At 45.8% G+C, this 15879-nt stretch overlaps 1 protein-coding gene across 6 annotated transcripts in view; it reads right to left on the bottom strand.

The window, feature by feature from the left end:
* The window catches only part of PTPRE (protein tyrosine phosphatase receptor type E), a 98520-nt gene that overhangs the window by 78705 nt on the left and 3936 nt on the right, over nt 1-15879 (bottom strand). Inside the window, exon 1 of one of the 6 annotated variants that reach the window (XM_086752109.1) lies at nt 8910-9047. The exons of 3 other annotated variants lie outside the window; for them this stretch is intronic. The gene's annotated coding sequence lies outside the window, so the exon portion shown is untranslated. Of the gene's footprint in view, nt 1-5889; nt 5983-8909; nt 9048-15879 lie in introns of those variants that run through there. 2 more of the 6 variants (XM_086752105.1, XM_086752107.1) reach the window with 2 other exon arrangements.

The following is a 15879-nucleotide window of genomic DNA, read 5'->3' as shown; positions in this document are numbered from 1 at the left end:
CACTGCCCGTGGGAAGGGCAGCTCCTCCGCAGCCGTCCGTGCTTTTACAGAAACACCGGTCTCCTCAATGAGCTTTAGACTGACTTATTAATAACTTGGTTATTATTCTTCCTGTTCAATCTTTTTACCTTTGCCTTCACGTGGTGTCTCTAAGACACGAGCCCCGTTGCGATGTAGCCCACCTAAAACACCGTACAGCCACAGGAGATCCTCTTTTCACCGTCACCCCGAAACGAAGCACAGCTCACGAACACAAACAGCAATAAAAACAATGTCAAAGGCTCCTTCCCCCCCCCTCCTCTTCTCCCCTCTCCATAGCCCAGACCCACCTCACCCACTCTGCCCCACACCACCACTGCGTGCCCTAAGCCAGCCTGAGAAACTGTCTGGGTTAAAATAAACAAATTTACAATGTACCAAAGCAAGAGCCCTCCAGAAGGCAACATGTCCCTGATCTGATTTACAGCCTGTAAATAACAGCACTGTACATCTTCAGCCAGCGGCAGCTCAGGGGCATGGATAAGTGACTGAGGATGGGCAGAAAACATTCAATTAACAAATTTTTGCTGGAAGAAGACATTCATACAGCCACAGCAGCCTTCGTTCAAATTGACAAAGCAAGAACACTGCTAGTTCATTTATTTCAGCCTTTGCTTGTCTTCTCAGCTTAGTTTGTAACGTTTCCTGCCCAAAAATCTCCTTAACAGAACAGCTCCCTGCGGGGAAACGGGAGGATAAACGGACCAGAAACCGACTGGGATGAGCGAAGCAGCTCCTCCGCGGAGCCGGGCAAGCACAGGCTCTGCTTGCGGGTCCCGCAGCCATCTCGCCTGGTGCTCATGTAAATTGTGTACCATTTACGCAGACTTCAGAATAAATTTTTCCAGCGTAATGCAAACAGAAGCATTAAAGCCTTTCCCGTCCCGGAGAGCGCGGCTGCCGGGTCAGGTCTGCCGCAGCGGATGCTCGTCTGCAGGCCGGGAGCAGGATCCACACCGTCGGATCACCGACAAGAGTTAACAAGTGATTTCCTTCAGTTCCCTCTTCCACAGCCCGAATAATTCGGCTCTCCTTCACAGATTGCATTAAATATTATTTAAAGAATATATTTTCCCATCAACTACAGGGCCTGAAAAACCTGCTCCAAATGAGATGACACAGGTCAGGGGATGGCAATTTCTATTTTTAGTCTCCTCAGGATTTTATCAGCTTGAAAGAAAGGTAACTTCTACATGAGTACATACCACCTCCGGTTTCTGAGGTTCTTATCACAACAGGATTCTCACACTCACATACATTTAAACATCACCTTCATCTCCATTCTAGCACAGGCTTGCTTTAGTCCTGACCCTCCCACGATCAATAGGTAGAATTCGAGTGACTACTCTGTCGTCTGACGTTGCAGTACAGATGTGACTTTCCCCCCTTACGATTGCCAATTTTCATTACCAATGTGCTTTGATGCCAAGTTAACCTATAGCCTTTTCTTCCTTTCCATTTAAGAAAAACGTGATGCGAATAAACTGCTTCTCTGCCTTAGCGCAGAAGAAACTTCCACCTTCGCATGCTGAGCCAACTGGAGCGGACTCCTCCTTGGAGACTTGTAAATGTGCAGGAAGGAGGACAGCATCCTCCAGAGACTCGCCGCCGTGCTTTGAAGAGCAGAAACTGGTTCCAAGTTTGCTTTCTGTAACACCGAGGGGATAAATAAAAGCTATTGCCCTCGGGGAGCATTTCATGCGTGCATACAACGTTCCCTTCATTTGAATACACTGGGTACGTCCCACGGGGACCTGACCTTTCTGCTTGGACGCTGCTGTCCTCAGACCCTCCTGTAGAAACTCAGAACCACTATTTGCCTAACGTGGGAGATGAAAGCTCAAACTTGCATCAGTTTTTGCTTATTTCAGCTATTCTTCCACACAATTATCCGAACAGAAATGTTGAACTTCATTCTTCCGTAAGTCATTATTACTACTGGCTCCAGGAGCACGTCAGATGTTCCCGTTTGAAGATTGGATAAACAACCAGAAATCCAGATGCAAAACAAAAACTACTGCTGCGAGGGTGAAATGAAAACAGACAAATCTCCTTTCACAAATACCAGATTTCAGATGGAGTTCACTGTTTTGTAAAAATATGAGGAGGAAGGAGTTCTACAACTCCGAGCTGAAACACACAATGAACACTGACGTATTTTCTGGGATCTCCAGGGGTTGCTCGAGGCTGAAGATGATCACCAGTGCTGTGACTCCTGCCATCTCCAGAATCCCACAACTCCCAATGCATATATTACACAATTTTTTTTTTCAGAGTAAAGCCCACGTATGACAGGGTTTGAAAGTCAAGATGTAGACTTAACTCTCCATGGGCTCTTCTGCTGCCTCAGTCTCTTCCAGTCCTTAAATAGTGGAGAGTTATGCCCAGCTGTTGGCACAGATTGTCTATTTTTCCATTAACAAAATACCCTATGTGACTTGGTTGACTTCAAAAGGCTGAAATAACAGAGCCTGTCTATCAGACGAACCTGTCCCTCCAACAGATATGCCTACACAGATGATTTCAACTATGAACACCAAAGAGCAGGAAATCAGTCCGCTTAGAAAGGCCTTTTCTGCTCATATGCTCTTCTCTTGAAGGTACAGGAAGGACAGAGACAGTGATGGGACCCAGCAGGCAGGTCCACAAACCAGGAACAGCGACATAAATCACTTGAGAGGCTGACGGGGCTTAACGAGAACAGCCGTCCGCACTCCAGGGATGTGGCAGAAAAATCAGCATGCGGTCTCTTGGGTCACGCATGTTCCTCTGTTGCATCTCCCAACGGAGCGTGAAGCGTCCCTACTGCAACCACAGCTCCCTGGGAGACCTGCTGCAGGTGGACAGAAACCGAAGGGGTCCAGTTTTAAACACCTCTGACTGTTCTCATCCTTCAGCCTAAAATTCAGGGCCCTCAGGAAGCCGAGACCTCACAGCTACGACCAGTTTAGCACCTTCTCACTAGCCACACCATAGCTGGGCGGAGAAAACCAAAGAAAATAATCACACCCCGGCCCTGAAATGAAATGATAGCACGAATGCTGGAAGATGAGGACTATTGCCAAGTCATCATAAGCTCCTCTAATTATTACAAATTTTTTTTTAACCTTTTTAAGACAATATGGAGAATGTCCGAGTGACTTTTACTGATGGCAGCAAATCCATCTGCACATTTAAGGAAGAATTCCTCCTGCATTACTGTCAAGAGCAGCACCTTTCTGTAGCACCTCCTCTCCAAAATCCATTTGCCAACAAGATTGCTTCAGACATGTGGCGAATTCTGTAGACGATCACGAACAAGAATTTTGACAGCAACTCTTTATCTCTTCTTTTAATGGTCATTTCCTACCTGACAACTGTCCTTGTCCCTCTAACAGACACGAATGACAGAAATGTCTTTTTGTTACCAGGAATGATCACTTCATGCCTCAGACAGAAGTTTAAGAAAGCTCCTACACAAGCCATCCCCACCAGGTCGGCATCAGAGGCGCTCTCAAAATCACACAGCCTAAGCCTCGAAAGGAAACGGCGCAGAACACCATGGCATTATCCCTGCCGGTGTCTCAACACCACGCAATAATGTACTGGCTATGTTCGCAAACCCACGTGGTATTTCGCAATACCACAAACTCTTCATTTCCAGAGCAGCAGAAGTATCGCTGAAACAAGAGTCTGCACAGGCGAAGTTGGCTCCTGGCTGATCCTTGTGGGCTACTGGCAACTGGAGTGAACTCAGTGAGAACGTGCAATAAATCCGTTCCATTTGTGACGCAGAAACATTTAAAAGGAAAATAAAAACCAGAATTCTTTTTTTAAGTGCTCACAGTAAACATGTTATTGAAGACACAAACAAAGAGAAGGTGTCCCCCCAAGAGATGAAGTGTGACATCGCCCGGACACAGCCCACCCACGTGCAATAACAACTGCTCAGCACTCCCAGCAAGAAAGTTCTTCCTTCTCTTGTAAAAATAACCAGAAAACACCCCAAATCTGCTAAATTAAACCCAGACAGCATCAAACTGGGCTGTTCTGTTGGAATGTTGCTCAAGTGCTTTCCTTCAGGCTGGAGCGAGGGATCCCTGCCCGCCCCGGGGTGTTCAGTTAACACGAAACAACTTTTAAAAATAAAATTTTAAGAGACATCTACAGAATAACGCCTGCTAACATTACTCAAGGGTGGAAAGAAATAGTTCGGATGCGGATCGCTGGACCACAAGGCCATGACACAACCTCGGTCCCCTCCAGGATTCAACAATACAAAGGGTCCTCGTTCATTCAGGCGCAAGTGGAAGACCTCAAAGGGTTTTTTAAAGAAAAAATGCAATGCTACTTATTTGCATAATTTATTTTCCTTTTTATCTTCTGACACTACATTAGCTGGTTCGATTTGTGTGGAGAATTAATTTTTGCTGAACTTTTCCGATACGTTGGTGCACCACCAGCAGATAAACTGTTCCGGCATTAAGAAAATAACCTGCAACTTAAGCTTAAAAAAAAAAAAAAAAAAAATGGAGTGAAGCAGAGACACTTCTAAAATAAGGAAAGCTAGCTGTTCACGTGGAATTCTCTTGTATTGCTCGGGATATCAGATCAGAAACATGAAAGGCGATTTCAAAAGAAAATGCAGTAGTAGAGTCCCAGAGGCGCAATAACAATATCCCTTCCCCATTGTCCTGACTTTGTTTGCTTGGAAACAAAGCCCACAAATGATTCTAGCATTCCAGAAACTTTATAAACAGGCAATGCCTTGTTTGCCCATTCTTCCTACAGAAAGAGATGACAGCAGAGACATATTCAATACCTGCCTGCACACCTTGGGGAAAAAAAAAAAAAATAATAAAATTAACAGCTGCCAAACAATCCAGAAGCAACATGGGCTACAGGGATTTGTTACGGAGAAATCTCCCATTTTGGGGCCTGGCAACACTAGGGAAATTGCTGCCATAAACATCATCCTTACTCAATTATTTAAGATTCCTCGTCATTAAAGTGAAAAAAAAGCCAAACAAACAAACAAAAAAAATACGTCACGACATTGCTGTTCCAACAATCCCAAAACTCATTTTACTACAGCAGTTACCAGTTGCCAGCACTCACCAACCTGGTACAGCTTGAATTTGGTTATGTATGTACCACAACCTAGACATGAAGCTATTTTAAGGTTACACTAGTTCAGAAATTCATGTTACCAAACAGCGTGTGCTGCAATTACACAGGAGTTTCAGTATTTAAAGACTCTGATCAAAGAGCAGGCATGTGACGCAATTGTTTATAGGTTTCCAGGGAGACCTAAAAAGCTAGAAAACAATAAAACCCTAAAAAGCTAGAAAACACCTGTTGGCTTTAAGAGGTTCCCATGGGAGAACACAGAGTTAGACGTTACACAAACGCCTCTGCGGTTTCTGAGTTTGGTTTCCTTTCTGCCCTGAAAATTAGCAGAATCTGTTTAACGCTTTTGAACGTTCATTAGCTACTGCCCAGCTGCTGCAAATCCCTGAGCAGCAAATTCTGACGTGCCACCAGCTCCCAGCAAACGCAGAAACGACGCTCTGTCGTTTCTAACTATTTATTTTAGAACCTGAAACTACCCAAAAAAAGTTCCCCTTTCCTTCTACCTGAGATCACAACAGTATTTTGAAGCGGCGTTTATATTCCATAGATATAATTCATCAATACATATATAATCAATACAGTATCTAAAAAAAAAAAAATTAATTTAAAAGACCAATACTACAAAGAATCTTCAAGGAAAAGATATTTTAAAAAATAAATAAATAAAAACTTCACTTGCGAGAAAGAGAAACACATAAAACACAGCCAAAACCCCAGGTACTAAAGAGCTGATCCCACCTGCCTTTGGCTCGGGGAAGAGGACCCTTCCCTACGCTCCTGCCTTGCCGCTGTCAGGATGACACAAACCGGTGCTGAACACGGTCATTTTTCCCCTCGAGCTGCGCCGCTTCTGTCTCAGAGGAAAATTCCAGTTTCTATGCAGAGATAAAGATTGCGGCCAGCCCCCTGAATGGGACACCGTGAATAGCGGCAGTGTTCGGCGCCGTGTGACGAGCGAGCCCCAGAGCCGGCCGTGCTGCCCACCACAATGGTTACTTGTCCTTCCTCAAGTCAGGGCTCAGCAGCAGCCTACGAGGCATCAACAGATGTGCCTGTATCACCTCTGGTGAAAAATACTCAAGAGAAATACAATATTTTCTTTGAAATGTCAGCTTTTTCATATCATTCTTGCATTTTGAAGCAGCTTTTAACGACTACCATCAAAGCCACGGAGTGTCTCAAAATGAAAGGCAACCAACAAACGTGCTAACTGAGTGAGAGCTACAGCACAGACAGATTTAAGCCGTAAAAAAATGAGGGCAGATCTTGCTAGAAAAGTAATTTTAATGACAAAGTCTTTAATACATGTAAGGATACATTTGCAAGATGTTCTTTGGCTACGGGTTCTTATTCACAGCAGACCTTGACAGGCTGGAGAGGTGGGCCCGTGCCAACCTCATGAAGCTCAACCAGGCCAAGTGCAAGGTCCTGCACCTGGGTCGTGGCAATCCCAGGCACAAATCCAGGCTGGGCGGGGAATGGATTGAGAGCAGCCCTGAGGAGAAGGACTTGGGAGTGCTGGTGGATGAGAAGCTCAACATGAGCCGGCAATGCGCCCTTGCGGCCCAGAAGGCCAACCGCATCCTGGGCTGCATCAAGAGAAGCGTGGCCAGCAGGTCGAGGGAGGGGATTCTCCCCCTCTACTCTGCCCTGGTGAGACCCCACCTGGAGTACTGTGTCCAGTTCTGGAGCGCCCAACACAAGAAGGACATGGACCAGTTGGAGAAGGTCCAGAGGAGGGCCACGAAGATGATCAAAGGGCTGGAGCACCTCTCTTATGAGGACAGGCTGAGAGAGTTGGGGCTGTTCAGCCTGCAGAAGAGGAGGCTCCGGGGAGACCTGATAGCGGTCTTCCAGTACCTGAAGGGGGCCTACAAGAAAGATGGGGAGAGGCTGTTTAGTAGGGCCTGTTGCAATAGGACGAGGGGTAATGGTTTTAAAATAGAGGGGGGTAGATTTTGATTAGAAATTAGGAAAAAATTTCTTACGATGCGAGTTATAGAACACTGGAACAGGTTGCCCAGAAAGGCGGTGGAGGCCCCATCTCTGGAAACGTTCAAGGCCAGGCTGGATGAGGCTCTGAGCAACCTGACCTAGTCAGGGATGTCCCTGCTCCTTGCAGGGGGGTTGGACTGGGTGGGCTTTGAAGGTCCCTTCCAACCCAAACCATTCTATGATTCTATGACACCTGAAAGCCCATCACCCTTACCAGATGCGACCTCTGCCCTGTAGCTGGTTACACCAAGAAGGTGATGACCAGAGACAGCAATGTGCAAACCCGCTTCCACCTTTCAAACCCTGTCCTTTCTGGGGGTTTTTTGTAACCTCGCCCAGCTACCACTCGACTCAGGCATCACCATCACCCTCTCCTGAATTCGCATTGTCTGTTCGCTTCGTTTTGTCCTTCCCCAAACAGTTCCGCTTGCTGACAGAAGCCAACTCCACCTCTGGAAACCAAACATCAACAGGCTGAAGTTTCACTTGAAATCTTAAAATCACACCGTGCTTTATTCCCCTTCAAACTGCCGATTAACTTTCTCTACCAGTACTTTATCAGGTTGTTATTCATACACAAGAAATAATACATCAAAATATTTTATTCTATCATGGGAAAAGCAGTAGTGTTAAAACACAGCCAGTGTGAATACACGTCTTACAGACATAAATTCAGCATTCTGTGTGTGCAGACGCCAAATGACCAAGGAGAGGCAATCCAAGTGCTCTTCCCAGCCCTGCTCTGCCAGGAGGCAGGGGCACAGCCTCCTTCCACCCCAGCAGCAGCTGGACCTGGTCCCAAACGCAGAAAAATAACGCAAGTTCACCCCCACGCACTGTGTAAGGGGACTGTTTCTCTGAGGGGCTGCAGAGCATATTTCATTCTCCTTGTTACGAGAATAACCTGACTACTGGGAGGAAGGCAGAATAACCCAGCTCCAGTTTTAACTCCGATGCTCCGCGTGCGAGGAATTGCGACACAGAAGCTCTTCTCCACTGAACTTCCATTTGTCCATTTATTTAATGAGGGAACATATGAACCTAAGTGCTAAAGTACCATCAAAGGGGCATATAATTCTTTGCAGAACAAGCCTTTTAGGGTTGGTTTGGGTTTGGATTTGTTTTTTTTTTAATGTTTTAAAAAGTAAAATGCCATACATTTTTCCAAAAATGTACTTTCATAAAAGGAATGTCTTCAAAGCGATCATACCACAGATTTTACTAACAGATATCTGTTAACACGTCCTGCCGGTCTCATCGACCTTGAATTATCAGCTTCTATTTCTCAGCCGTAATAAAACACACCTACAGCGAGCAGCAGATGAGGAGATGCTATTTTCTGTAATACAGTCCAGACACTTGAAAACCACTTGAACCACATCAGGCCCTTACTTTGTATTCACTACACGCACGGCGTTTCCGTTATCAGTCACGCGACGGGTACCGCAGGGGTTAGCACTACAGGCACAAGCCCACAGACGAGGATGAGAACGCAGCTCTGCACTTCCAGGCAGGGCACTGTATTTTGGGGAAGTAACTAGCACGCATCTGAGTCGCTGACAGCTTCAGAAACATATTTTGCAAGCAGCTTAATAAAAATCAAGCTGGGTGGATCCAATCAGTGCTGAGAATATTAATTACTTACATGCAACTAGGGTCGAGAGCAGCGGGACGGAGCCCTGGCAGAGCCTCCCACCAACACAGTGAAAAGTATTACTGCATGTTGAACTATTCGTTAAGTGAAAAAACAGAAATCCACCAACCTTTCAACATGTCTTTGCAAGGCAACATCATCATTTAAAATGTTAAAAGCTGGCCAAAGCACTGTTGGATGGATACAGGGCTGTATGGGACACCAGCTTCATGGTCAGCTGTAAGAGAACAGGAGAGCCTGGAGGTTCTGAAGAAGGAGATGATGTTTAGTAGAAGTCGTTAGAGTTTGAAAGAGATCTAATTTTGGGCACGAAGGCAAAACTAAAAGCATATGAGACACCTCCAAAACCTGCTACACAGCTGTGAAGGCGTTTCTAGCTGAAAAATCGACAAAACGTTGCTTCCCCCGCCCGCCCCCCGCCGTCCCCTCGACAGCTGGGCATATTTCTGCAAGCCGCCGGCCGGCAGGATAGTTCCTTCCTTTCCCACGCTCCGGAGCTGGTTCCGATTACAGCTCCCAGCGACGGCAGCGTCCCGCGGGGCAGGCAGCCGCAGCCCGCCTCGCGGAGCGAGGTGCACTGGGGACAAAAGCTCAGGGATGCTCTGTCCCCAGATCACACCGTATTGTTTTTAAGGGGCTGAACAGTGTCTCTCTGTTGAGGTCAGATCACAGCAGACCAGAGCCAGGCTGGATTACAACAGCAGATTCTTACTTATCCACCCTCCAAGAAGTCCAAGATGAGTTTTGTCTCCAAAATACAGTCGCTTGAGAGTCCTGCCTTGCCAGAAGGGCTAAGGTAAATAAATGCACCATCTCAAAACCCGAAAGATTTTTCTTTTGCTTATCTATTGCTGGAATACCCTTCGTCTCATTTTGCAAGCAGGACAATTTCTCCTTTAATAAAATAAAAACCACAGCCCTTCCCAGGAGGGAATTTTCTAACATCATCTTTTTTTCTCCTTTCAGCATTTTATAACCAGCCAATTCCAATAAAAGTACATAGTCCAAACCTGTTCTTAAAGAACATCTTCATCACCAAAGCATCCTGCATAGCATTAATTACTTAAAACATTAGCACCGTGCGGATTACGGGGGCAGGCTGGAGACAAACCAGCAGCCGTTCCCAGGCTCGGCGCTCCCATCCTCCTGACAGTCCCCGTGTTTCAGTTCTCTTTATAAAATCCCCAAAGAGGAACTGAAGGCACCTCCATTTCCCACAGAGGACAGCTACGAAAATCTCAGCCACCGTCAAGTATCAGCCAGAAAGTGTAATGCCCCAAAGAAGTCAGTGTTATGCTCAGGGAACAGTACCACGCAAGCAGTTTTCAACTCTACCAGCAGCACTTTCGCTCCGTTTTTTTCTCCTCGTAAGACACAGAAGATGCCACGGAGGCTGGGTCACTGTGGGATCTTGCCTGGCTTTCAAAGTAAAACCGACATCAGCAATACAGACATTACAGCTGCTAAAACCGATGTGCAGGAGCTTGGCAGGTGGTGAAGGACTGAGTATCAAAAATAAAAAAGTCTAAAAGGTACAGCGCACAATTAACCTGCTAGAATTTATTATATTTAAATTATAACATTACCAGAGAAAAAAAGCAGCACGCAGACACACCGGCGGGGCAGCAGCAGACTGGCGGAACTGAGCGTGAAGATGTTAGCTGCACCCAGGGCCACACCAGATAAAATCTGTCATCTCTTCTGGAAGGCATTAAGCTCTCATTTCAAAGAATAAACTGCTAACCAAGGCCCTTCAGAAAAGTAAAACACTATTTACAGAGAAAGTTTTGAGAGTTCAGTAATATTTCAAGGAAATTATTCTCTAAAGATCTCGGTAAATGAGGCTGAAATTTCAAGGGCAAGTAGTTTGATGTAGTACAGCAATTCTCCAGCTTTTTCAGTACAAATTACTCCGGGACACCACATGTACACATAACTTGTAAATAATTTCTGCAGTTTGCTAGTCAAAGATATTAAAAAAAAAAAAAAAGGAAAAAGTGAAGAACTTGACTGCCGAGAGCTCTCATTCCCTACCCCAGGTCAAGCCACGTTGTGCGCAGGTGAAATAGCGGAGGACTTACAGGGGAATCAGAGCAGCCTCCTTGAAAAATCACACATCACAACAGTACCAATTACTCCTGCATCACATCTCTCTAACTTGGTTTCTAATAGTTTAAACTAAGTAACGCAACTAGGTCATTATTTAAATATAGTTCCCTGCTTCCACCCTTTCCTTTCTTCCTCGCCTTCCCAGAAATATTTCAGTCACTAAAATTTCCTCTCCCCCCAGCTCTGCCGGGAACGGAGAGGTGCTGGAGGTGGGCGCTTAGCCTGTGAACGCCAGGTTAGAGCAAAGCCTTGTACCCGGGGCCTTGAAACGTGCCCTCAGCTGAGTTTTGAATTTTGCTTTTCAAGACTGATCAGCACGTGTGTAATTTAAAAGCAAATGGAAGCAGCAAGCGAGGTGGTTTGACTTAAAATTAATGAGCTTTTGACAACTGCAAACAAAATGATAATGTGAAGCCATCCCTGTATTGAAGAGGAAAAGCATGTGCCTTTTTAACTGGGTTATACAAAGGCTTTTCTTCTGCAATACGGAAGCTATTTCACCACAATCCCCCTCCCAGCAGCAATTTGCAAACTTTGCCCAATTGCACAAGATTAGCAGAAAGCCAGGGAGCAGATAAATTCATATTGTTGGCTAATTAAATATCTTAAGTGACACTGTGGCGTGTGATTAAATGCGTTCACAAAATCCAGACCTAAATTAAAAACCTCAGAAAGTACCTGAGCCATGGAAACCCACAGAACACAGACACTATTCACTGCTTGTTTAAATCAACCGCCTGATGCTCACGGAAAACCACGGCACCACAGCTCCAGGAACACGCGGCATATTGCAGCGGAAACTAAGGCTAGGAACGCAAAGAAAGACAAGAAAGTTATGGTCGGTTCTCTGCAGAGTTTACACACAGATATGCTTACAAATCGCCACATTATACCAAAACTAAATGAGAAGACAGAAAGGTTGGTTGAAAAGCGCATTGCCCCTCTAAGAAAAATTAAAACGCGTCCCACGCAGCAGTGAAAATGGCTCTGAGGCTGAAGAACTGCAGCTCTTGGTAAGGAAATACTTACAGGTCCTTTATCAAATGTGCTGAAAACAAGAGGGTCTTCAACCACAAATTCTCATCGTTGGCTTCAAGCCGCGATTACGCAGGCTTTCTCTCCTTGGCCAGAGAGTTACCCTTCGTTGCTGATAAAAATTTGCATTAAAAGAAGCAGGGATGGTAACAAAAGGGAGGTAAAAACTGGCTGGACGGCCAGGCCCAAAGAGTTGTGGAGAATGGAGTTCAATCCAGCTGGTAGACAGTCACAAGCGGTGTTCCCCAGGGCTCAGTGCTGGGGCCAGTTCTGTTTAATGTCTTTATCCACAATGTGGATGAGGGGATTGAGTGCTCCCTCAGTCAGTTTGCAGACAACACCAAATTGGGCAGGAGCGTTGACCTGCTTGAGGGTAGGAAGGCTCTGCAGAGAGATATGGACAGGCTGGATCAATGGGCCAAGGCCAACTGTATGAGATTCAAGAAGGCTCAGTGCCAGGTCCAGCACTTGGGCCACAACAACTCCACGCAATGCCACCGGCTTGGGGAAGAGTGGCTGGAAAGCTGCCTGGTGGAAAAGGACCTGGGGGTGTTGGTCAATAGCCAGTTGAACATGAGCCAGCAGTGTGCCCAGGTGGCCAAGAAGGCCAACAGCATCCTGGCTTGTATCAGGAACAGTGTGGCCAGCAGGACGAGGGAAGTGATTGTTCCCCCTGTACTCGGCACTGGTGAGGCCGCATCTCGAATACCACGTGCAGTTTTGGGCCCCTCATACAAGACAGACATCAAGTTGCTGGAGCGGGTCCAAAGAGGAGGAGCAACGAAGCTGGTGAAGGGTCTGGAGCACAAGTCCTATGAGGAGTGGCTGAGGGAACTGGGGTTGTTCAGTCAGGAGAAGAGGAGGCTGAGGGAAGACCTCATCACTCTGTACAACTACCTGAAAGGAGGATGTAGCAAGGAGGACATTGGTCTCTTCTCCCAAGTAACGAGTGATAGGACGAGAGGAAATGGCCTCAAGTTGCGGCAGGGGAGGTTCAGATTGGGTATTAGGAAAAATTTCTTCGCTGAAAGGGTTGTGAAGCATTCTAACAGGCTGCCCAAGGAAGTGGTGCAGTCACCATCCCTGGAGGTGTTTAAAAGATGTGTAGATGTGGTGCTTAGGGCCAGGGTTTAGTGGTGGACCTGGCAGTCATAGGTTAACGGTTAAACGATTCTACGATTCTAAGTTATGGGAGCAAATGCCAAGATAAAAGAAGACACAGGATGAACCTCATGGACTGCGGTCCCGTCTCTGGGAACACACAGATAGGATACCAGTAGACCATGGGGCACCACGATCCATAGGCTACAAGACCACAGGGAAGTAGCAGCCCTATACAAACATAACTATTCTCGTTACAATCCACATTAAACATAATTTTCCTGCAGACGTGGTGTAAAAGCATCACCCTCCTGTAATTCATCTCAGTCTTTGGTTGTGCTGGCTGATAATTAAAATTTCTCTGCTGGTCTTCAGTAAGTCCCTTGCAAGGGGCTCTGTCCTGAACGACAGCAGTGCTCTGTTTTACCTAAGCTTTCTTTTAAAATTACCTCAGATGAAAGAGAGATTGATTTTACTGCAGAGGAAGAAAAGTCAAGAACCACAGCAACTAAAGAAAAACCCAACCATCAGGAAACTCGAAACCCATTGGTCTCAAAAGTGTAAGATCTTGTCATGACCGTGGAGTTGCAGATTTCATCCTGAATTACCTTACAACGCTTCCAGAGTGGCAAAATCTAGAAGTAGGAGGAGACCTCTTAGTTAATTTGACTCCCTTGCTGCGGAAGAAAAGCTTATCCTTCAGCTTATCTAATTATTCTGTCCTGATCTTTTTTTAAATGACATGAGTAACACAACACACTTCTCACTTGCTTCCCTTGTCAATCTTCTATTTGCTTATTTGCTTTCTCTTAAAAATTCATAGCGCTATTGCCCCAAGACCTCTTTGGGAGTGCATTCCTCCTGGGGATTCTTGCTGTTGCTGCATCCCTGTTTGTGTGCGTTACCTTCACCGTGTGACTGGGATAGCTTCTTCCAGCTGCTGGGCATCCCGACTCTCCTGCCTCTTCTCAGCAGCGAACCTGTCACTGCCATTGCTCTTATTTTTCAGTTCATATCTCATCTCACCTCTACCTGATTTACAGTTCTGTATTTTTTTGTTTTACCTGCTCAGATCTCCCATTCTTACCAACAATTATTACTTTACATTAGAAAATCTCTGAGAACTTCAGTTTTCAGGACTGAACACCTTTTCCTTTTAACAGCAGGGATAAAAGGGACAGCAAAACTCAGGACTGAAGAGTACCACATTTTCCAGCGACAATAAGCTGTTATTGCAAGCAACAAACTACCCCAACAAATTTATTTCCAGTTCTATTTCTTCCCTGAGCCAGGAAACACCTTTGAACACGGACACGTCACTTCTGCCTGGGCAAGCACTGGACCTGTGCAAGCAGCTTTCTACTTCGACGCTGCAACTGTGAGTCACTAGTCAGGAGTCAGAGGGAAAAGGGCGTTTCTAGGGCACCAGGAGGACAGAAAAAAGCAGCCTTCAACACTGCACTTGTTTAGGGAACTGTTTCACTGGAGATAATCGGCTGGCTGACTTGGGAGGAAAAACCCAAGCACACTGCAATCAAAATACAGTTTGACAGCATCACCCTCTCCTATGCGCAGGAAAATCTCCCAGCTCCCCTGCCATTTCCCAAGGGCATCGGCTGCAGACAACACAGAGGGTGCTGGCAGGCAAAAGGGTGTCGCTGACAGAATTACTACACCTGCAGTAAGTCGACAGAATTAAGAAGTACAACGCTCCCCACATGCCTCTAAAAATATGTTCCATGTTGTGAATAACTCAAATAAATCCTGTACAAATGTGCCAATAAATTGCTGCTGCTGCCTTTCTCCTAATCTCAGTCTTACCAATATCTCACTTCAGCTCTGGACTACACAAGCTTTCTGGTCTGTTGCACATGTACATTTAAAAGATATCTACATTTCAGCAAAAAGTTCGGAATCAATACAGCCACTTTTTTTTTTTTAAATATTAATTTTAAATATTAACCCTTGCAGCAGGATTATACAATGCATATTGTTATCAGACAGGATAAAGACTACAGCTGGACGAAATCTCATGCAGGAAGGCACAGGCAATGAGAAAGAGAAAAAAAAAAAAGATAAGATTACAGTTAAAAAGGATGCAGAAAGCCTGCGCAGAGCAGGCTGGTGGCTACAGCCACTTTTCATTCGGCTTGAATTCTGCTGCATCACATCACAAATCAGTCAGAGCAAGATCTGAATCATTCCCTAGGACAGCTCGCAACCCATAAAACGAGCATCGCATACCGGGCACCCACGAACGATGCTCCTCGAAGAATACGTCATTCAGAACTCTTTAATAATGTATCCATTCAATTTACAATACTTTTGATTACAGGGCAGCAAATTATATTTTAGGTTACGGAGGGATTCTGCTTTCATTCATATTTTATCAAGAAATCAAGAGTGAAATGCCGATCGGGAAACACAGCCCTGCTCACCGCAGGCAGCACGAGGGCAGCCCGCGGGTCTGGCTCCTCCGCCGCCGCTCCCCAGGCAGCAAGGACGCAGCGCCGGAACGCTGCAGCATCCCCGTACGTGCCGGATGTGGAGCAAGTAACCAGGTTTAAGTTCGCGTACGTTGTTCCCCAGAAACACCGCGTTGCACTGTTCTTACTACAGTATCAATACTCGAACTTAAAAACCCAATATTTCTTCAAATGCAGCGTATGGCTTACATTCTAGGACCAGATAAACTGCGTGGTTATCTCAGCTCAAACATGATGATGATGGCAACAAGCCTTCCTCTTTAAGCAAGCAGCAATTTCTTACGCCTCTCCCCACCTACCTTGAAAGCACCACTCCTGCTAATCCTAAATTACAAAACTCCTAAAAGC

The sequence above is a fragment of the Chlamydotis macqueenii genome, chromosome 7 (genome assembly GCF_036417535.1).
Source record: "Chlamydotis macqueenii isolate bChlMac1 chromosome 7, bChlMac1.mat, whole genome shotgun sequence".
In the NCBI taxonomy this organism is placed as follows: Eukaryota; Metazoa; Chordata; class Aves; order Otidiformes; family Otididae; genus Chlamydotis; species Chlamydotis macqueenii.
Note: the sequence above shows the minus strand (reverse complement) of the source record. Positions and strands in the feature narration are given on the sequence as shown.